The sequence below is a fragment of the Schistocerca serialis genome, chromosome 6 (assembly GCF_023864345.2).
Source record: "Schistocerca serialis cubense isolate TAMUIC-IGC-003099 chromosome 6, iqSchSeri2.2, whole genome shotgun sequence".
NCBI classification, from domain to species: Eukaryota; Metazoa; Arthropoda; class Insecta; order Orthoptera; family Acrididae; genus Schistocerca; species Schistocerca serialis.
The window spans coordinates 729,015,112-729,039,400 of NC_064643.1; the positions used below are offsets into that span (position 1 = coordinate 729,015,112).

Sequence of the window (24,289 nt, forward strand, 5' to 3'; positions counted from 1 at the left end):
TTCTTCCGTTATAAAAGCGTCTGCAGTAGTGGTTCTCCTATGACATACGTTGACAAATGTATCAGTAAATCCACAGACGTTTTCCATTTCCAAGAATCCAAATGCTAATACGTAAACAACACTACTATAACAATTAACAACTGTCACGGGCACGGAAGATATTTTTTTACTGCAGCGTTGTTTCCACCTGCCAGAGATCACTGATAATTTAGTCAAAGTAGTTATTTACTTTGTTTACCAAAGATCTTACGTATCGAATTTGTGTGTCTCCAACAGACAAAAAAGTTTGTGTCGTGGGTAATTAGAAATCAAGACAGTTTATTTATGTTAAACTGTTATGCATTATGCAAAGGTTTAAGGACATGGCGAAATGTATTGTGTGACAACTTCCATAGGTCTTCTGCAATGCCTAAGAAAGCGAACAAGAAAGAAAAGCCGGTAATTGTAAGTAACTTTTGTATTAATCGTGGAATTTATTATACAAAATCTAGGCGAAAAAAAATGTGGTGCGTTCAGAATTGCAGCATTATTTTTACAGTATGCCTCACTTAGGTGCTATGTCGCAGACGTTCATTAAATAAAATACATGGTTTGCATCACTCGCATTACAGCATCAACAAACCGATTTATCCCGTTTAAAAAAAGGTTCTGGTTTGCTTAAACTGTTTTAACTTCACATTCCCTTTTCTTCGAAGATTATAGAATGAGTGCACTGAATTGGGGCACATGAAATTTTCCTTTATAGGTACATAAATTGTTTTGTTGTTGATTAAAATAAACTATCTTGCTAACGCATAACGGACTGTACAATATTTTATCAACAGAAAACTACATATTTAGTGATAAAGGTCGCTTTGTATGCAACAGTTGATGAATGCACAATATGTACCATTATTACGACATATGTTTGGTTGTGGTTCAATTTTATTATTTGATTGCAATTAAAATACCACATTCACAAACAATTTCACATAGTCTCGTTTTATTATCATTGTCGTCAACAAATATATGGTTTTAGTTGGGAATTTAAATGTTCGTATAAAATATTGTAAAGTGACATCATCCCTCCTCAATAGTCAATAGTCAAGTTGTGCCACAAGCTCCTCTTCTCCCCAATTCTATTCAATACCTCCTCATTAGTTATGTGATCTACCCATCTAATCTTCAGCATTCTTCTGTAGCACCACATTTCGAAAGCTTCTATTCTCTTCTTGTCTAGACTATTTATCGTCCATGTTTCACTTCCATACATGGCTACACTCCATACAAATACTTTCAGAAACGACTTCCTGACATTTAAATCTATACTCGATGTTAACAAATTTCTCTTCTTGAGAAACGCTTTCCTTGCCATTGCCAGTCTACATTTTGTATCCTCCCTACTTCGACCATCATCAGTTATTTTGCTCCCCAAATAACAAAACTCCTTTACTACTTTAAGTGTCTCATTTCCTAATCTGATTCCCTCAGCATCATCCGACTTAATTCGACTACATTCCATTATCCTCGTTTTGCTTTTGTTGATGATCATCTTATACCCTCCTTTCAAGACACTGTCCATTCTGTTCAACTTCTCTTCCAAGTCTTTTGCTGTCTCTGACAGAATTACAATGTCATCGACTAACCTCAAAGTTTTTATTTCTTCTCTATGGATTTTAATTCCTATTCCGAACTTTTCTTTTGTTTCCTTTATTGCTTGCTCAATATACAGATTGAATAACATCGGGGATAGGCTACAACCCTGTTTCACTCCCTTCCCAACCACTGCTTCCCTTTCATGCCCCTCAACTCTTATAAGTGCCATTTGATTTCTGTACAAATTGTTAATAGCCTTTCGCTCCCTATATTTTACACCTGCCACCTTCAGAATTTGAAAGAGAGTATTCCAATCAACATTGTCATGGAATGTATTCTAATTAAATCAGGCACTACTGAGAGAAGTAGATTAGTTAATGAGACAGTAAAAGTAGCAGATGTGTCTTGATATTTGGGCAGTAAAGTAACTGATGGTGGCCAAAGCACAGATGATATATGATGCAGGCTGAAAATGGAAAGAAAAGCATTTCTGAAGTAGACAAATTTGTTAAGTTTGAATATAAATGTAGGTATCAGGAGTTCTTTCCTGAAGGTATTTGTCTGGAGTGTAGTCTTGTACAGAAGTGAAATGTGTAAGATAAGCTGTTCTTACAAGGCGGGAGTAGTAGCTTTGATATGAGATGCTACAGAAGAACACTATAAATTAGATGAGTAGATTAGATGACTAAGAATAAAATTGGGGAGAAAACAAACTTAAGACACAACAGGTTTTTAAAAAAAAGGATTTGATTGACTGGACACATTTTGAGATGTCAAGGAATCATCAACTTAGTATTGGAGGGAAGTGTGGAGGATAAAAATTGTATAGAGATATTATTCAACCTCTAAATGATTGCACAAAGATTTATTTAAGTGCCAGAATTTAATGTAAAATCAACAACAGAACAATAACTGAATGCCTCTCAGGAAGGTATACACGATAGCCAACTATATAACCTTTCAGAGATTTGGCAGTAAACTTTCTCTGTTTCTGTCCTGGAATCCAGACAAAACATTCTCTCCCAAATACTTTTAGATGATTAAACTGACTCTTCCTTCTCAAAGTAATTCTATTGGTGTCTTTCCTTAAACCTTTGTTTGCCCAGCTTCTCCTCATAAAGCTTTTCGAATATGCTTTGCTGACTGAAGCCATGAACGTGCCATATCACAGATAATCCTGTTTTCACGCTCAGCAACTCCATTTTGCTGTGGTGTATATGGCACAGTCAAAGAATGTTTCAATCCAATTAACTCAGCATATCTTCTCACATCATTATTGTCAAACTCCTTGCCACCATTAGGCCACAGTTCTTTAATGGTACATTGAGCTTGTGTTTTCACCAGCTCAATAAATATTGGCAACTTCTCCTTTACCTCATCCTTTTTCCGCAAAAGATATGTCACACTGAAGCTTGAGAAGTCATCTTGAAAAACAATAAAATATGAATGGCCAGCTAAATCGTTTTCTTCCATTGGACCACAGACATCAGCGAAGATTAATTCATGTGGGCTACTTGACTTGTCAACTTGTGAACCAAACACTAGCCTACGATGTTTACCTAGCATACAACCTTCACATAATTCATTGTCTAACCTTACATCGATATCATGAGCAGTCAAAAATGATTGTACATGTTGTTTGTTCTGATGCCCAAATCTTTCATGCCACAATTGAAGAGTATCAGGAGCTTCCTTTACTACACAGGACTTTCCTTGCTTAATCACTTTCACTGCCAAACGATAAAGTTCATTATTGGTTTTAGATAGAGCAATCACAATTGCAATATTGTCTCTATAAAATGACCACATTTTTGATACTTCTATCAATACCTTTTTCTCTGGCCTTTTTAACAGAAAATAAATTACAAGCACCATCTGGACAATACCATACATCATATCGTTTAGTCCACTCTCTTCCATTAAAAGTTTCAACATCAATATGACCACTCCCAAATGCTTTGATATGCACATTATTTTTACCACCTTACATTTTCTGTGGTACATCAAAAGGAATGTATAAAACATACCACTCTTGATGGTTTGTAATGTGATGTGTCACGCCACTATCAATATACCACTTGTCACATTCTGATACATCTACATTTGTAGGTAAATTACATACTTTCAACAAAGTTTCTTCTGGAATTTCCCGTGACAGTGTTTTCACAGCTGGTAACATTGCAGAATAACCACCACCACTAGGACAGTTCCGGGAGATATGACCTTTGCTTTTGCATTTAAAACCCGCTATACCCGTTTTGCAGTCTTTCTATATGTGTCCAATCTTACCACATGTGAAACATTTCTTCACATCGTGGTTGCTTGAATTTTGCACCTTTTTCACATTACCCAATTTAATTTTGCTTCATTGCTGTGTAGATACACTTCCCTTGGTTCTTGAAAACATTGCAGCAGCTACATTTGTTTCTTCTCTGTCTTAAATTCGCAACTCATAATTCAAACACCTTTTCTGTAGTTTATGCCACATTTTGTCAGCTTGTGGTAGATCACGCCAAGTTACGTAAATGTGATCAAATTCTTTTGGCAGTGTCTGAAGCAAACATGCACACACATCAGCTTCCTCTATCGGTTTATTTAGCATAGACATAAGACTTGTACTTCGTCCTTGTATACCGCCTGACCATTCCAATTCGATATTGTGAAACTTATGTCGTAACAAGTCGATATTTTCAGCAGAATGAATATCATAAATCTGGTGTAATTTATCCCAAACATGTTTTGCAGTTTCACATGTAGCTACTCGAAGTAGTGGTTTTATTTCCAGTGACAAAACGAGACGTTTCTTCGCTTTTGAATTCGCTTTCATCCAAGCACTTAATTTCGTTACATAATCTTCAACATTTGTTTCCGGTTTCACAAAAATCCACATACAACATTGTAAAGAGCATCACATTCCAAGACAGCCCTCATGAGAATACGCCAGGTAGCCCAATTTTCTTCGCCATTTAATTTTTCAACCTGTTGATTTTCTTCAGTTATGATGTTTTGTCCTTATTTTCTGTTTACGCTTACAAACATGTCGAATAACTTCGTGAACTGTCTGCAGAAAGGGTGATCGTGTCACAAGCCACCTGCTTGAATTAATCGATTCTGACACTATTAAACACGTCTCAATTATATATCAAATCAATGCTAATCGGAACCATGCTCCTCTGCTACCATGTTAGAATAAAAATATAAATATATCCAACCTCTAAATGATTGCACAAAGATTTATTTAAGTGCCAGAACTTAACGTAAGATCAACAACAGAAGAACTACATATTTTTTTAAACTTCACACATCTCTAATACAAAGAACAAATACATCAAAGATACTTGCACACATGTAACAGAAACAAATGTGAACTTGTAATATTATTTACAATCCTTTAACAAGAGAGATGACTACATTATGCAGGCTAAAATAGCTTTTAGGTTGCAGTAATATCCAGCGACTTAAGAGGCTTGCCCTGGATGCAGTAACATGAGTGGAGAGCTGCATCAAACCAGTTGTAGGACTGAAGGCCTCTACACACACCAACTTATTGATTGACCAACCAATTTCGTAGCAGCCTACACACATCCCAACTGATTGCTCTCAGTGACTAAAGTGCTGTCATCTTGTTGTGATTTGTTTATCCGAAGTTCATTGTTTATGCTCTACGAGAGCCCACTTGGTTTTACACAGAAACAAAAACATAGGTTTGCCTTGACTGTTTTAGGGGTAAAAAAAAAAGGGGGGGGGGAGAAAGCTTTGGGCGAAGAAGTGGCTAATGCAAGAAATGAAATGTGCCCATGTTCTGCCACTTAAGCTCCTGGGAACTGATGGTTTTTGTAATTGTCTAAGAATTGGTGATGTGTCCCTTCAGTTATTAATTGAAATGATTCCTGAAACTTGCAGCGTGATTTATAGTTAACTGAGGAAATACATTATGATAAAGCAAAATAAATAAAACAAAAGATGTTCATGTGATCATTATTAATTTATTTATATGCACAGGATGAAGGCTGATCTGTAAGTTTAAGAAACTCGTTTCAAAATTGAAGAAGAAAGAAAGACACCATTTTGATACTGCAGCTACTGTGAATCAAGACACAAAGGAATTAATGACATCTGCCATTGGTAATTGATTTGTATCACAATGTCATGTTGAAAATTTGTGCCAGACCAGGATTCAAACTCAGGTTGGACATGTCTGAAAGAACAGACAGCATATATATATTGTCCCATTTATCTTGACCACCATAAATAACTGTTTGTCCAGATGAAAATTACAAAATGTCTCAAGCAAATGTTCTTTAGTCATCAGGGGACATCAATCAGCATGATTGCCTTCATTGTAGCTTTGTTTTTTACAATGATACGAGCAGTGGTATGACTTTTTTAAATGGCACCGTGTATTTTTTATTCAACAGTTCATTTTCTCTCTTAAAGACGTATTCAAAAATGTATCACAGTGTACCAATCAGTGAAACACAACGTTATTAATTACATAACACAACAGTGATGTTGATGCTCCCAGCGCGTAGTGCAGGTACTTGGGGTAATGGAACACATCCATGTGCTGACATTAACGGAGGACAAATGTAAACATAAGTAGAATGCACACCCGTGATTCCATCAGCCGTTGTCAGTTGAAGAGTTGTGTTAGTAGAATGTACACCGGCGAAGAGAAAGTAGAAATGCTACTCATCTATGGGGAATGTAAGTTAGCAGAACAGTAATTGCGATACTGTTTTCTTATGTACGGGTGCATTTAGCACAGTAGTTAAGTCCTTTTAAATACTGTTGTGTAGAGTATGCATAAGTAAAGGCTGCCCTTCCTATAAACTGCATCAACATAACGTTTCTTTTATGTTGTTGTTGAAAGTAGGCGAAATGCTATGCAGGCAGCGGAACTGTACAGAGAGCGATATCCTGACAAGAACCCACCTTCTCAATGGATGTTTTCTTGTCTTGTTGTGACGCTTCCGGAAACGCGAAGTTTCAAGCAGCGACAACGCAATTGTTGTAGCACTCCCACACACGAAGCTGCCAAAGTTACTGTTCTCACTTCTGTTGCTATGACTCCACATGTGAGCACATGACAGCTTGAACATGCGATTGGTATTCCTAAAACTAGTGAGTGTCGTATTCTTACATGTTATCAGTTCCACCCTTACCATGTACACCTACATCAAGAATTGCATGGAAATGGTTTCCAAAATTGTGTACAGTTGTGTCAGTGGGCACAGCAGCAAATCCTCACCAACCCAAACTTCTTCTCCAATGTTCTATTTACCGATGAATGTTCCTTCTCAGACAAAGGACGGGTAAATACAAGGACCATGCATTAGTGGTCCAGCGACAACTCATGATGGCTTACACAGGTGGAGAGTTAGTCTGGTGTGGGATGATTGGTACTACAATTATTGGCCCTTATTCATCAATGGTAGTCTAAACAGCACAGCAAATGCCAACTTCCCAACTTCCTCAGACGAATTCTTCCTCCTCCTCTGGATGAAGTGCTGCTAAGAACCAGAATGCTTATGTGGTATCAACACGATGGGTGTCCAGCATGTAATGCCTTGCGTTCACATGTGTTCTGAACCAAAGGTATCCTGCCAGATGGATTGGTCGAGGAGGAATAGTTACTTGGTCTGCTAGGTCTCCTGATTTAAATCCTCTGGACTTTTTTTCTTTGAACGTTGTCTGCCGTGTTATTCCAACAACTCCAGAGGACGTGCAGGAACGTATCGCACTTGCTTGTAATTCAATTCAGCAGGCAACACTGGAAGCAGTAAATAATTCTTTCATTGAACGAGTGCTCCAGTGTATTGGTGTCCAGGGTCACCTCTTTGAGCACCTTTGAATGTTCTCCTCCTGGGCAGTGGTACAGGAGAGTCAGAGTTAATTTTGTGTTATGTTTTTACTTGTTTTCTGACAACTCCAGCAAGTGGACGAGTTTGTGATCCCGGGCTCAAAATCAATGTGGTGTTATGTTATTAATAACGTTGTGTTTCAGTAATGGTACACTGTGATACATTTTTGAATAGGTCTTTAGGAGAGTAAATGAATTACCGAATAAAAAATATAGGGTGCCATTTAAAAAGTCATACAATTGTTCATATCTTTGTAAAATAACAAAACTGCAATGAAGGCAATCGTGCTGATTGATGTCCCCGTGATGTCCAAAGAACATTTGCTTGAAACATTTTGTAATTTGCATCTCGACAATCAGTTATTTAGGGAGGTCAAGATAAATGGGACACACCAAGGTGCCGACAGACAATGATCCCTTCAGTGCAGATGCACACCAGGCTAAAAATTTTATGGGAATTGGTAAGGTGCTGTGAGTAATGAGGTTAATGAGCAGGGGCACTACATTAGAAGTGTTTGGTATAAGTTGAGTATTTGCGTGTGACAGGAAGCATGTTAGGGTATCCACGCAGTTGTGATTGCCACTGTGTCCGGATGGTGTAGAGGTCAGTGCATCTATCTAGTGAGCAGAAAACCAGGCAGCAAATCCCAGCATTACATGCTGGACACCCATCGTGTTGATACCACATAAGCATTGATATAAATCAATGCCCACTGGCAGTTAATGGCATTAATTCCGTAGTGCCATTATGGATTGATTTAAAAAGTACTTCATTTTTTGCATCCATATTGCTGTACTCCTTGCATGAATGCCTGCGTTTAATCCCGCATGCACTGAAAAAGACAAACTTTTGTCAGGCAGCTGAAACTACAGAGCTACACAAGACACAGTTTGTTGGGTGGAGTGTTGGGAGGGACGACTGTTGGATGGTCCTACCCGCCCGACATCCCGACAAGACAAGTTTGATGGTCAGTCAAAATGCCTATACGTGACCAATTTTTATGTCCGTCGGTTGGTTGGTGCATGTGTAGGGCCCTTGAAGACCACAGCTGCTGCTGCTGCAGCAGCAACAACAACAACAACAACAACAACAACACCTATCTTTCTACAGACAGGGATCTGACATTCCAGTAGATTGTTCACCTGATGTCACCTGCCTCCACCTTTTCTCCTAGAAGGTGATTCCAGTACCTACAACACATTGTGGGGTAGCTACACAACCTGTTACCGAGGTACTTGAATGGATCAAGTAGTAACATACTTTACCATGGTGTCTACGACCTGAGACAACCGGGAGATCCGGGAAAAACCCGGGAATTTTTTCACCTGGCAGAAAACCGGGAAAAATCCGGGAATTTTTCATTGTTTTTGTTCTCAGTTAAATGTTCATAATTTTGACTGATAAGAACCAATCCTCTAACAAAGGATATTACTGTATTCTGCTACTGCAGAATAATACTGCAGCCATAAAACATGAACGAGAGAAAAAAAAACTAAAATAAAACTTAAATTGCAAAGGAAATGCGCCATATACAGTAACAAAACACAGTGCTCATACAAGCGTCTGCCAACAGCGAAATGTGTCAAAGGCTTTAGGAAGACTATGCAATGCTTCGTAACAACAAATTGCCTCCTGTCTCCGATGAGCATATGCATGCGCAGTTGAGTAGTATCTTCTTCCGCTTCTGGCTACAGAAACGTGGCTGTTGGCTGTGTAAGTAGTCGCAGAAAAAAAAAAGGGTGGGGGGGGGGGGGGGGGCAGCTAGGTGCTACCAGGAAAAATTCTACTGGTGCGACCAACAAGCGGCCTGGATATAGGAGTGCGGGGGGGGAGGGGGGGGGGGGGGCAAATTCATATAAACCTTGTTTCACAAAGCACCTAGCATCCAGCGCACATTGGTCTATCTTTTATTCGTATGACTTTGAAACATGTCCCTGTCGGTTTTTGAACGTTGTTGAGCACATTCTAAATATGATTTCAGCATGAATCGTATGTTGATTTGTTAATGCGTGCATAGTGTACGTGATGTCTCTGTCGGTGGAATCCTCATCACGTCTATAAATAAAGTTTCCTGCAGACAAAAGTGTCTATACGAGCTGAGGAGAGTATAGCCGAACAAAAGAAAGCCAACCACTGTCTGATTATGTGGTTGATAGGGTTTGCAAATGATGAGCGTTGTTACGACTACCAGCGAAATCCATAGATTCAGACTACCGAAGTGCGAATAAACGACTAACAGGAATAACAGGTAAGAAAGATTACGTATTATCTTCTCGGTGTATCCAAGAAAATGAAATTTTGACAGAAAATTTTTGACCAGATCGCTATACTAGCAAGGGCCAGTTGTACAGTCTCCGGCTAGCAGCCGATTTAAGGTCTATTCTGGAAGTAGCACGGAAAACACGTTGTACGAACACGTAACAATGCCTAACTGGAGATTAAACATGAGATAACTAAACTGGTGATTCTGGCAGAGTTAGTGAAGTTAACCGCCGAATAAGCTTTGACATTGGAAGGAATAGATACAGAATTAGTGATGACAACATTGTTTGTTAGAACGAGGAAGGAGAAGAAACGGGGACATCACACAAATTATCGAAGAATAAGACGATTCCAAATTTCTATAAAAATTTCGCACTACCACTTTTCGATCTCATGCTTGAGAAACTGGAGCCTATGAATGACGTGTAAAACTATTTCCTAACGTGAAGCTTTTTGCTTGTGGTAGGCATTTGATGTTGGTACTTTGTGAATTATAATCTGCCGTGTTTCTAAAAATGACCATTTCTGCCAAAACAGTCTCGTTTATTTGGTGTGTGTTACAGTTGCTGCAATAGTAGAAAGGCCTATTCTCTGCCGGCCAGAGTGGCCGTGCGGTTCTAGGCACTACAGTCTGGAGCCGAGCGACCGCTACGGTCGCGGGTTCGAATCCTGCCTCGGGCATGGATGTGTGTGATGTCCTTAGGTTAGTTAGGTTTAATTAGTTCCAAGTTCTAGGCGACTGATGACCTCGGAAGTTAAGTCGCATAGTGCTCAGAGCCATTTGAGCCTATTTTCTTTTGTCTACCAGACAGAGACAACAGACGTAATCAGATCGAGAAACCACACCAGTCGTTAGTACTATTTCTATTAACAACTTTTTCAGTAGCAGACAACGACATTTCGATTTTTCATGTACCGAACTGTTTGACGAACTTTGATGAGGTAACAGATTCTTTTGCAGAAAGGAAAGCGCGCCATGTAAAGCTGTAGCAAGATTAGAGAGAAAAAAGTTCTGGGAGCTAAGGGTTGAGGAAATGTGTACTGTCTTGCTTGTCTCTTCTCTTTACTAGTTTTATGTATCCTATGCTTAATTTTATGTCACACAAAGCAGCAAGTTGTTGGCTAATAGGGAATAAAGAGCACAAATTTTCTGAAGAGTTTAAAAATAATAATAATAATAATAAGAGAGAGGGGTAGGATGTCAAACCAGTCGACTGGAAGCAGGAGAGGCACCATAGGACATTTTAATTTCCACTGTCCTGAATATAGTTTGGTGTCTTCCAGTACAAAATATAAACGTTTCAATTCCACAGACCGAAATACAGTGACGTGCGATAGAAGAATGCTGTGTGAAGAGGTCTGGCTCTGCACTTTGGCACACTTAAGATCAGGTAACATGTCTCACAATTCCTCGGACACGTATGTTTTATGTATTAGAGTCTTCAGAATGATGTGCGCTACAAAATGAACGTACTTTTGAAAATTCGATTTCTTTTTTAAGTTTTTGACGTCCTATTCCAAACACTCGAGGGATGCCACTATCTACTATTGCCCCGGTTCGGAAATATCGTAGATACGGGTCTGATGCACAGAGCAGTCTGAGTTATAATAGGGAAGCGGTTAGTCTCCATGTGACCCGTGTTTACATTTAGTGATTTTGCTGCTTCCGCTTTGTCTACTGCACTCACGTCAAATGAAAAAAAAGAAATTGATTTCTTTGGCTTGGTGCTATCATGTGAATTAAAATACATTCACATAATTATGGAAGGCTAAAATACGTTATTAGTTGCAGATTTTATTTTATTTCCACCTTTCTGACAGTCAAGCATTAATTGCCATGCAGAACAATGAAGTTATTTTTGTCAGTTTGCTGAAGAAATTTTCTTTTATTAATCTTTTCTGCTGAGACAGTCAATATATTTGAAACAAAGGGTTTTAATTTCAAACTATTGGCTAGTTTCAACTGTTCGGAGCATTTCAAGTGTACGTTTTCATCTTCTAGCACGTATGGCATTATGCCATAACAAAGAACCAGATATGAGATAACAAAGTACTGGTACCCAAGGAAATTTACATCCCGAAACCACATTGAAAAGCTTAACATCAGGTCGATGCCTACTTCACTGGGGATCTGGGACTCATTTAAAACTCAGCTCTTTGATGATGAGCCCAGAAGATCACACATTTATGTCGTTATTAAAAAATTTACTAGCACATTTGTGTGATACATCTTAAAATGTAATACGTGCATAAAAGGCCAACATTATATGTGAAAGCTTAGCTTCTCTTACAGCGTATTGGCCTTAGAGAGCAGTATTATATGTGGAAGCTTTGTTTTTCTTGCTACTTAACATTTTTCCCGAGGACATGCAGCTTTACTGTATGATTAAATGATGATGGCGTCCTCTTGGGTAAAATATTCCGGAGGTAAAATAGTCCCCCATTCGGATCTCCGGGCGGGGACTACTCAGGAGGACGTTGTTATCAGGAGAAAGAAAACTGGCGTTCTAGGGATTGGAGCGTGGAATGTCAGATCCCTTAATCGGGCAGGTAGGTTAGAAAATTTAAAAAGCGAAATGGATAGGTGCGGGTTAGCTACTACAAACAGCATAGTGAACGCATTATTGTGGCCAAGATAGACACAAAGCCCATGCCTACTACAGTAGTACAAGTTTATATGACAACTAGCTCTGCAGATGATGAAGAAATAGATGAAATGTATGACGAGATAAAAAAATTATTCAGGTAGTGAAGGGAGACGAAAATTTAATAGTCATGGGTGACTGGAATTCGTCAATTGGAAAAGGGAGAGAAGGAAACATAGTAGGTGAATATGGATTGGGGGGAAGGAATGAAAGAGGAAGCCGCTTTGTAGAATTTTGCAAAGAGCATAACTTAATCATAGCTAACACTTGGTTCAAGAATTATAAAGGAAGGTTGTATACCTGGAAGAATTCTGGAGATACTAAAAGGTATCAGATAGATTATATAATGGTAAGACAGAGATTTAGGAACCAGGTTTTAAATTGTAAGACATTTCCTGGGGCAGATGTGGATTCTGACCACAATCTATTGGTTATGAACTGCAGATTGAAACTGAAGAAACTGCAAAAAGGTGGGAATTTAAGGAGATGGGACCTGGATAAACTGAGAGAACCAGAGGTTGTAGAGAGTTTCAGGGAGAGCATAAGGGAATAATTAACAGGAATGGGGGAAAGAAATACAATAGAAGAAGAATGGGTAGCTCTGAGGGATGAAGTAGTGAAGGCAGCAGACGATCAAGTAGGTAAAAAGACGAGGGCTAATAGAAATCCTTGGGTAACAGAAGAAATATTGTATTTAATTGATGAAAGGAGAAAATATAAAAATGCAGTAAATTAAGCAGGCAAAAAGGAATACAAACATCTCAAAAATGATATCGACAGGAAGTGCAAAATGGCTAAGCAGGGATGGCTAGAGGACAAATGTAAGGATGTAGAGGCTTGTCTCACTAGGGGTAAGATAGATACTGCCTACAGGAAAATTAAAGAGACCCTTGGAGAGAAGAGAACCACTTGTATGAATATCAAGAGCTCAGATGGAAACCCAGTTCTAAGCAAAGAAGGGAAGGCAGAAAGGTGGAAGGAGTATATAGAGGGTTTATACAAGGGCGATGTACTTGGGGACAATATTATGGAAATGGAAGAGGATGTAGATGAAGATGAAATGGGAGATAAGATACTGCGTGAAGAGTTTGACAGAGCACTGAAAGACCTTAGTCGAAACAAGGCCCCGGGTGTAGACAACATTCCATTAGAACTACTGATGGCCTCGGGAGAGCCAGTCATGACAAAACTCTACCATCTGGTGAGCACGATGTATGAGACCGGCGAAATACCCTCAGACTTGAAGAAGAATATAATAATTCCAATCCCAAAGAAAGCAGGTGTTGACAGATGTGAAAATTACTGAACTATCAGTTTAATAAGTCACAGCTGCAAAATACTAACGCGAATTCTTTACAGACGAATGGAAAAACTGGTAGAAGCCGACCTCGGGGAAGATCAGTTTGGATTCCGTAGAAATGTTGGAACACGTGAGGCAATACTGACCTTACGACTTATCTTAGAAGAAAGATTAAGAAAAGGCAAACCTACGTTTCTAGCATTTGTAGACTTAGAGAAAGCTTTTGACAATGTTAACTGGAATACTCTATTTCAAATTCTGAAGGTGGCAGGGGTAAAATACAGGGAGCGAAAGGCTATTTACAATTTGTACAGAAACCAGATGGCAGTTACAAGAGTCGAGGGGCATGAAAGGGAAGCAGTGGTTCGGAAAGTAGTGAGACAGGGTTGTAGCCTCTCCCCGATGTTATTCAATCTGTATATTGAGCAAGCAGTAAAGGAAACAAAAGAAAAATTCGGAGTAGGTATTAAAATTCATGGAGAAGAAGTAAAAACTTTGAGGTTCGCCGATGACATTGTAATTCTGTCAGAGACAGTAATGGACTTGGAAGAGCAGCTGAACGGAATGGACAGTGTCTTGAAAGGAGGATATAAGTTGAACATCAACAAAAGCAAAACGAGGATAATGGAAGGTAGTCAAATTAAGTCGGATGATGCTGAGGGAATTAGATTAGGAAATGAGACACTTAAAGTAGTTAAGGAGTTTTGCTATTTAGGGAGTAAAATAACTGATGAGGGTCGGAGTAGAGAGGATATAAAATGTAGACTGGCAATGGCAAGGAAAGCTTTTCTGAAGAAGATAAATTTGTTAACATCGAGTATAGATTTAAGTGTCAGGAAGTCATTTCTGAAAGTATTTGTATGGAGTGTAGCCATGTATGGAAGTGAAACATGGACGATAACTAGTTTGGACAAGAGGAGAATAGAAGCTTTCGAAATGTGGTGCTACAGAAGAATGCTGAAGATAAGGTGGGTAGATCACGTAACTAATGAGGAGGTATTGAATAGGATTGGGGAGAAGAGAAGTTTGTGGCACAACTTGGCTAGAAGAAGGGATCGGTTGGTAGGACATGTTTTGAGGCATCAAGGGATCACAAATTTAGCATTGGAGGGCACCGTGGAGGGTAAAAATCGTAGAGGGATACCATGAGATGAATATACTAAGCAGATTCAGAAGCATGTAGGTTGCAGTAGGTACTGGGAGATGAAGAAGCTTGCACAGGATAGAATAGCATGGAGAGCTGCATCAAACCAGTCTCAGGACTGAAGACCACAACAACAACAGTGATGTTGCTATTGGCTGACTACACCATGTGTCCGAAGCTCTGAATATCCGCTGTCATTGGCTGATGAGATCACGTGACATGTGTTGTGGATTGGCAGGAGAGCCAACCCACTATGAGAGGCAGCCGAAAGGAACGTGTTTTAGCTCACGCAGGCTGGCGTGAGGTCTGGAACAGGACAAGGAGGTGAGACTTTAGCAAAAAAGGACGTAGCTGTTGGAATACTTAATTTTAATCTGTAAATGGTGAACATCGCTCTTGACGGTACATGTTTTACAGCATCAATAGTAACTGGTAATGGCGCTTTGCTAGGTCGTAGCAAATGACGTAGCTGAAGGCTATGCTAACTATCGTCTCGGCAAATGAGGGCGTAATTTGTCAGTGAACCATCGCTAGCAAAGTCGGCTGTACAACTGGGGCGAGTGCTAGGAAGTCTCTCTAGACCTGCCGTGTGGCGGCGCTCGGTCTGCAATCACTGATAGTGGCGACACGCGGGTCCGACGTATACTGACAGACCGCGGCCGATTTAAAGGCTACCACCTAACAAGTGTGGTGTCTGGCGGTGACACCACAACATGAGCTATGACTGGCTTACAAATACGCATCGCAATCTCGATTTCAATGCTTCGGAAAGTAACATACGGTGTTTGGTGGAATTTGAATTTATACTTTCGTAATACGAAAATATGCAGCGTACACTTTACTGCACATCAAACATCTACCCAAAAGGTGTTTCGTTTTCTAAAGCGCCGGGAAATTCTACGTCCATGTATAACCATTCAAAGGATTGATAAGTTATACAGTTCCGAGAGAAAATATATTGTCAATTAACAGCGAATAACTATGTCTCCAACCGGGAGAAAGTGTATTTTTAACCGGGAAATCCGAAAATTTTTTTTCCTTGTCCGCGTATACACCCTGTTTACCCATATTTACTAAACAGTGGCACAGCAGTTCATTTCAGCGTGGCATATGCAACATATAAGCCATCAATATCTCAGTCTGTACATCCACCCCCCCCCCCCCCCCCCCCCCAGCCTTCTCCTGTCGAACTAATGCAGAATATATGACAAACTCGAAGAGAGAAGTCATTTCCCATTTGTCGTGATCCTCTCACAGTCCCCAACCAACTGCCCTCAGTGATGGCCCTCGAGAAAGCTGACTGACATGCTTTTGTAGTGATCCATTCCATTCATTGAAGGGTGTATATCATGTACGTCAAATATAGAGCTCAGAGTAAAGAAGTGCATGATCACTATTAATATGTAAAGATCGGGCCACTTATTATTGGAAAGTGTTACTCAACAGGTGCAGAGTCTACTTGCTGTAGAGCATTTGTAATCTCCTTGGAGCAAGGAGGAATCAAGGAGCTCTGGTACCATGGAAGATCTCCGGCAACAAAGACGACAAATATGATGTATATAAGAGATTGTTGTTTTAAGTTCTTCACAGAATGTTAACGAGATGTCTTTGAGACAGCAGTTATTAGTTGGTTCTGGGAATGGTAACTTTCCACGTGAAAGTTTGTGACAATATAGAGAGTTAATTGGAAGCAATCTACACTTTATTTAAGTAGAGAAGCAGTGTTTTTTTTATTTTTTATTTATTTATTTATTTATTTATTTTTTTTATAGCCACTTCATTTATAGAAATCTGCATGGAAGAAAGAAGTTCGATGCCAAGAAAGAACAGGGCACAGCATAGCTGGGCTCTGAGGTAAATCCCAAGAGTTGCAAGGCTGAATCTCCACACCAGTCTAATAAGGGAGTGTTAAGGCAGCAGTGTTAGGTGTAACTGCATGGAGTAATAAGTCCAGAAGAGACATTGTCCAAGCAGTCAAAACATCACCACACAAGCTAAACACAACAGTCAATAGCCGTGAATAAACACACCAATTTCAGTGCCGCCTGCATTCCAGTGCCTACAAGGGGATATCAACAACTTAATACAGGACCCAACTTCTTCAATACTTAAAGCTGCAGAATTGATGATTCCCCTTTCTTTGGGAACATCCCCTTGGAAACCAGTCCCATGGTGGCCAGGGGAAAATGATAAAGTGATCAAACATTGCAAGTGGGCACTTCAAAGACGTAGGTGTCACCCATAAGGAGGAAACTTTATATTCTTTAAAAGGCTGCATGCCTGTACTTGCTACCTTATAAAACACCAGAAAAAAGAATTTGGTAAAGGTATACTGCTACCATAGATATCCACACCTATTCTTCACAGGTGTAAGCCAAGTTGCATTGTTTCTGTGGTCAGGAGTCAGCAACCATTATTTCTATTATCTTCGTAGAAAGCAACATTCATTCTGCCTCTATTGTTCTCACAGAATACTTTGTGACAAATTTCGCTCAAGCACTTCATCCAACAACTACCACTACACAAAAGACAGGTAGAGCATAAGAATCTATCCTTCGCTACTTAACATCTGGAACCGTAACCCTCTAGACGTGGGCCACGACATAGCATTGGCAGCTGATGGAATTCAAAATCTAATGCTACAACTGAAGTATTTCTCACTCAGAATACTTCCTCAAGATCGCAAGTAGATATCATTAAACTTTGTTTTTTTGAACAAATAAACTTCCCACACAAATGTTCTCTTTCTGATGCAGTACAAAAAAAGAAAATAAACATTCTTCAGAACTCTTCTTATTAATGTGAAGGAAAAGTTTATCAGAAATAATTGTTCTCCAGTGAAATGAAAATAGATTCTTGAGAGCATAGGTTATATTCTCTTGACCAATGAAAAGGCTATCTTAAAAACAAAGTACATATTCATATTTCTATCTCATGAGTGGCACAACTTGTCCACGGCAAAGAACACCAAGGTTCAATGCTTCAAAGCATAGGTCGCAGGAGTGCTGCCATCTGGGTGGCGATGGCGACGTCCGGTCTGAAGTGGTGTCCAAATGCTGATGGTATATCAGTTTCTGGCTGGCAAATACTGAACTGACTCGAGCCGGCTCTACGTGGACAGAAATGCTCATGCAGCAGAAGGCTACAACTTTTCTGTTGGCTATCGAAGTTGTGGTGGATACAGCAGTAGGTGCATGTGTGGAGCGACCTCTGTTTCTATCTTCTATGACCTCTGGGGACTGAGGTGCATACCATGGAAACCAGCTTGAATGCAGGGATTGAGCTGACGATAAGCTGCTAGGAATAGATGCATTGCGGGTCAGTGGCTTTGAAAGTGAAGCCGAGAGACATGCCAACAACATCTAAATGTGGATTACTGACCCCAAATACTTTGGTATTCAGAATGAGATTTTCACTCTGCAGCGGAGTGTGTGCTGATATGAAACTTCCTGGCAGATTAAAACTGTGTGCCCGACCGAGACTCGAACTCGGGACCTTTGCCTTTCGCGGGCAAGTGCTCTACCACCTGAGCTACCGAAGCACGACTCACGCCCGGTACTCACAGCTTCACTTCTGCCAGTACCTCGTCTCCTACCTTCCAAACTTTACAGAAGCTCTCCTGCGAACCTTGCAGAACTAGCACTCCTGAAAGAAAGGATATAGCGGAGACATGGCTTAGCCACAGCCTGGGGGATGTTTCCAGAATGAGATTTTCACTCTGCAGCGGAGTGTGCGCTGATATGAAACTTCCTGGCAGATTAAAACTGTGTGCCCAACCGAGACTCGAACTCGGGACCTTTGCTGGTAGAGCACTTGCCCGCTTGGTATTCATTTGTATCTGGTGTATGGGTGTATTTCCACCTAGTGAACTGAAAGCACAACTGTCCCAATTGTGCTGTCTGGTAAAACCGTGTGTTACATGGCCACCTATTGATCCGTCTACCTTTCAAATGTTCTGTGTAAGTTGGTTGAATGAATGGTGAACAGGTGGCTGTGTTGCTCTCTTGGGATAAGGGCTTTATGCCCAGTAGCCATTGTGGTTGTAGGCAGAGCTAATACAAATTTAAGCACTTACTACACCTGGAGCCTGCACGACTCACGCTTCTGCCTGCTGCCTGCTGCCAACACATCACTGTTGTTTTCTTTGACTTAAGGAAGGCCTGTGTGTCTCATGATGTTACCACATATTTACCACACTGTACACCCCCCTGCAGGTCTGGGGGTTAGAATAGTCCCCGAGAGAGGCAACTAACAGTAGTCTCACACATTTCGGCCTTTATGTGATGGTCCCCTGGAAGGTTTGACCACCATTTTTCAAAATTTTCCCAAAGAGCGAGCCAATTAGGGAAGGGCGCATTACATGGTGCATCATATCCATCGTGTGCTGAGACCTTTCGCATCCTTCGTCGATGTGGATTTGCACTTTCGCTCATTCTCCAGCTGTTGGGCGAGGTCACCCTCCTGAGTGCATTTTCTTCCATCCGCTGTGCAATATTGTTTTCTGCGCAGACAATGATAATGGGCTTGTTTGCATCTGATATCCAGCATGGTAGCCAATCCATTGTGGTGGGGCCGCCATGTACCCTGTTGGTTGTAGCCCCTTGACTACACAGGGATCGCTCTGCTGATGCCTGCGCTGTTAACTCCCCACCTGGGTGGCACCTGTGGAGAAGGCCTCTGGTCAGAGTGGGTGGCATCAGGGCAGATGACACTTGATGAAGCGTAGTACATCGTCTCTTGCTGGTGGTCCACCAGTCTATAAGCGATCGAGATCCATCTTCAGTGTCAAGAAATATGACCCCTCTACCTGACCACGCCATGGGAGGAACGCCAGGCTAAGGATGACAGCGAAGCTATTTCACCCTGGTACCTCGTATGTACGAGAGTTGATGAGGAATCTTTCATCTCAATGAAGCCTCAGTTTTTTGTGGGGCATTTAGAGGACAAGTTTGGGGAGGTGTGTCCAAAATGGGGTCAGGGTCAGTCTTGATAAAAACAGCATCCTCTGCCCAGTCACGGGCATTACTCGCTTGTGACAAGTTGGAGGATGTTTCTGTTACCATCATGCCTCATAAGAGCTTAAATATGGTCCAGGATATTATATTCCACAGGGACCTGCTTTTGCAGTCTGACGACAAGCCGCACGCCAATTTAGTTGGCAAGGTGTTCATTTCGTGCAGCATGCCCATTGGGTTTGACGGATAACCAGGTTGCCACAGGTGCCTTCATCTTGGCCTTAGAGGGTGACACATTACCCGAGAAGGTCAAGGTGATGGTGTACTGCTGTGATGTCAAGCCACATATCCCTCCCCAATTCGGTGCTGGAAGTTCAGCCATGTGCGTTTCCGTTTTCCTTCCAGCGGCACATGTTGAGATTGTGGACGTCCATCACATCCCAATACTCCATGTGCCCCGCCTCCCATCTGTGTCGACTATGATTCACCATGCTCGCAAGACTGCAGGATTTTACAGAAAGAGAGGAAAATGATGGAATACAAGACCCTGAACCGACTGACCTACACTGAGGCTAAGAGCAAGTATGAGAGGCATACGTCCCGTGCATATGACATCCACTTACGCCACTGCTATGACAACAGTTCTAGCACCTTCCATTCCGCCACATGCAGTTGGCTCTCAGAACCGTCAGACTCCACCTGCCCCCTTGATGGTGAGGGGGGGCTCCTGCGGCACCTACTTCGGGAGCAACATCTCCACAACCATCAGTGACATCAGTCCCCACTTCTCAGTCGGTGAAGCGTACGTATTCTTCGGCTCCTCTCTCTAGGGAGGGGTCCCTCGGGTCACTCTCTTCGTAGGTTCCTACCAGTGGCAAAGCAGAAACCCACTAGTGGTTGAAGTAATCACAGGACCGTAGGCTTTCACAATCCTTCTCAGTCCCTGAGACTGACTCAGTGAAGCCCTCCCAGCTGGAAAAACTAAAGGAGCAGTGAGAGCAAACCAAAAAGAAGACGACCCCCAAGAACCTAGACCTTGCTGTGGCACCCATACCACCACTACCTACAAGCTCTGCGTCTGGGGATAAGATGGAGATTCTGGTGCCCGCTGAGGACCTAGATCTTGCAGGACCCTCAGACAGAATGGATATATACTGCTCAGGGAATAAGTCGGTGGCAACAGGTGAACCTGAAGAGTAAACTGCCTCAATGAGCATTTCATGCCTTCCCTGCCTCATGATAATGTCATCCTCCAGTGGAATTCCTGCAGTTACTTCCACCACCTGGCTGAGCTACGGCAATTGTTAAGCTTTACACCAGATTCCTGCATTGCCCTCCAGGAAACCTGGTTCCTGGCAATGCGGACCCGTGCCCTTTGTGGCTATAGGGGATATTACAAGAACTGTAGCGACTATAATCGAGTGTCAGGTGGAATTTGTGTCTGTCCTGAAATTGGTATTTAGTGAACCTGTGCCCCTTCAAACCTCTCTTAAAGCTGTGGCTGTCAGGCTAAGGATGACACAGGTAATAACTGTCTGCAACATATATTTTCCTCCAGATGGTGCTGTACCCCAGAACACAGTGGCTGCACTGATTGATCAACTCCCTACACCTTTCCTACTTTTGGGAGATTTTAATGCTCATAACCCCTTGTGGGGTGCTTACTGGCCGAGGCAGAGATTTTGAAACTTTACTGTCTCAGTTCGACCTCCGCCTCTTAAATACTGGGGCCCCACAAATTTCAGTGTGGCTCACGGCACTTACTCGGCCATTGATTTATCCTTCTGCAGCCCAGGACTTCTCCCATCAGTCCACTGGAGAGCACATGATGACCTGTGTGGTAGTGACCACTTCCCCATCTTCCTGTCTCTCCCCCAGTGTCATGCTCACGGACGCCTACCCAGATGGGCTTTAAAGAAGGCAGACTGGGAAGCCTCCATCTCTGCTGTCACCATTGAATCTCCCCCACACAGTGCCATCAATGTTGTAGTTGAGCATGTCACTACAATGATCGTTTCTTCACCGGAAAATGTGATCCATCGTTCCTTAGGGTGCCCCCGACGAAAGACAGTCCCTTGGTGGTCGCTGGATGTCACTGAGGATATTAAAGAGCGTCGACATGCTCTACAGCAACACACCCCCTGCGGGTGCGGGGATTAGAATATTCCCAAGGTATTCCTACTTGTCGTAAGAGGCGACTAAAAGGAGTCTCACACATTTCAACCTTTATCTGATGGTCCCCTGTAGTATTTGACCTCCATTTTTCAAAATTTTCCCATCTCCATCTCTTGGGCAAGGGCGCCTTCTTGGGTGCGTTTTGCACCATGCACTATGCAGCATTGTGTTTTGCGCCAACGATGACCATGGACTTGTTTGCACCTCATATCCAGCATGGTATGGAGGGGTATCTGTTGAGAGGCCAGACAAATGTATGGTTCCTGAAGAGGGGCAGCAGCCTTTTCAGTAGTTGCAGAGGCAGCAGTCTGGATGATTGACTGATCTGGCCTTGTAACACTAACGAAAACGGCCTTGCTGTGCTGGTACTGCGAACGGCTGAAAGCAAGGGGAAACTACGGCCGTAATTTTCCCGAGGGCATGCAGCTTTACTGTATGGATAAACGATGATGGCGTCCTCTGGGGTAAAATATTCCGGAGGTAAAATAGTCCCCCATTCGGATCTCCGGGCGGGGACTACTCAGGAGGACGTCGTTATCAGGAGAAAGAAAACTGGCGTTATACGGATCGGAGCGTGGAATGTCAGATCCCTTATCGGGCAGGTAGGTTAGAAAATTTAAAAAGGGAAATGGATAGGTTAAAGTAGGATATAGTGGGAATTAGTGAAGTTCGGTGGCAGGAGGAGCAAGACTTTTGGTCAGGTGAATACAGGGTTATAAATACAAAATCAAATAGGGGTAATGCAGGAGTAGGTTTAATAATGAATAAAGCAATAGGCGTGCGGGTAAGCTACTACAAACAACATAGTGAACGCATTATTGTGGCCAAGATAGACACGAAGCCCACGCCTACTACAGTAGTACAAGTTTATATGCCAACTAGCTCTGCAGATGATGAAGAAATTGATGAAATGTATGAGGAGATAAAAGAAATTATTCAGATAGTGAAGGGAGACAAAAATTTAATAGTCAAGGAATTCGAGTGTAGGAAAAGGGAGAGAAGGAAACATAGTAGGCGAATATGGATTGCGGCTAAGAAATAAAAGAGGAAGCCGTCTGGTAGAATTTTGCACAGAGCATAACTTAATCATAGCCAACACTTGGTTCAAGAATCATAAAAGAAGGTTGTATACATGGAAGAATCCCGGAGATACTAAAAGCTATCAGGTAGATTATATAATGGTAAGACAGAGATTTAGGAACCAGGTTTTAAATTGTAAGACATTTCCAGGGGCAGATGTGGACTCTGACTCTGACCACAATCTATTGGTTATGAACTGCAGATTGAAACTGAAGAAACTGGAAAAAGGTGGGAATTTAAGGAGATGGGACCTGGATAAACTGAGAGAACCAGAGGTTGTAGAGAGTTTCAGGGAGAGCATAAGGGAACAATTGACAAGAATGGGGGAAAGAAATACAGTAGAAGAAGAATGGGTAGCTTTGAGGGATGAAGTAGTGAAGGCAGCAGAGGATCGAGTAGGTAAAAAGACGAGGGCTAGTAGAAATCCTTGGGTGACAGCAGAAATATTGAATTTAATTGACGAAAGGAGAAAATATAAAAATGCAGTAAATGAAGCCGTCAAAAAGAAATACAAAGTCTCAAAAATGAGATTGACGGGAAGTGCAAAATGGATAAGCAGGCATGGCTAGAGGACAAATGTTGACTGGAATACTCTCTATCAAATTCTGAAGGTGGCAGGTGTAAAATACAGGGAGGGAAAGTTATTTACAATTTGTACAGAAACCAGATGGCAGTTATAAGAGTCGAGGGACATGAAAGGGAATCAGTGGTTGGGAATGTAGTGTGACACAGTGATTATTATACTCAATTGCTTAAAAAAATACTTGCATTATGTTAGTGTGTGAATTGCACATTCTTTTCTAATTATTATTTCTCTGTTGGACTAGTGGCTCCAGAACATTATCCCACAGGTCACAAGTGAATGAAAATATACAGAATATGTTAACTTACACATTTCTACACTCCTGGAAATGGAAAAAAGAACACATTGACACCGGTGTGTCAGACCCACCATACTTGCTCCGGACACTGCAAGAGGGCCATACAAGCAATGATCACACGCACGGCACAGCGGACACACCAGTAACCGTGGTGTTGGCCATCGAATGGCGCTAGCTGCGCAGCATTTGTGCACCGCCGCCGTCAGTGTCAGCCAGTTTGCCGTGGCATACGGAGCTCCATCGCAGTCTTTAACACTGGTAGCATGCCGCGACAGCTTGGACGTGAACCGTATGTGCAGTTGACGGACTTTGAGCGAGGGCGTATAGTGGGCATGCGGGAGGCCGGGTGGACGTACCGCCGAATTGCTCAACACGTGGGGTGTGAGGTCTCCACAGTACATCGATGTT

The 24,289-nt window shown here is 41.7% G+C and overlaps 1 protein-coding gene across 2 annotated transcripts in view; it reads left to right on the forward strand.

Annotated features, from left to right (window-relative positions):
- Window positions 1-260: 260 nt before the first annotated feature.
- LOC126483941 (S1 RNA-binding domain-containing protein 1) overlaps window positions 261-24,289 on the forward strand; it is a 265,993-nt gene continuing 241,964 nt past the window's right edge. For both annotated transcript variants that reach the window (XM_050107228.1, XM_050107227.1), the window contains exon 1: window positions 261-444. The gene's annotated coding sequence lies outside the window, so the exon portion shown is untranslated. The remainder of the gene's footprint in view (window positions 445-24,289) is intronic.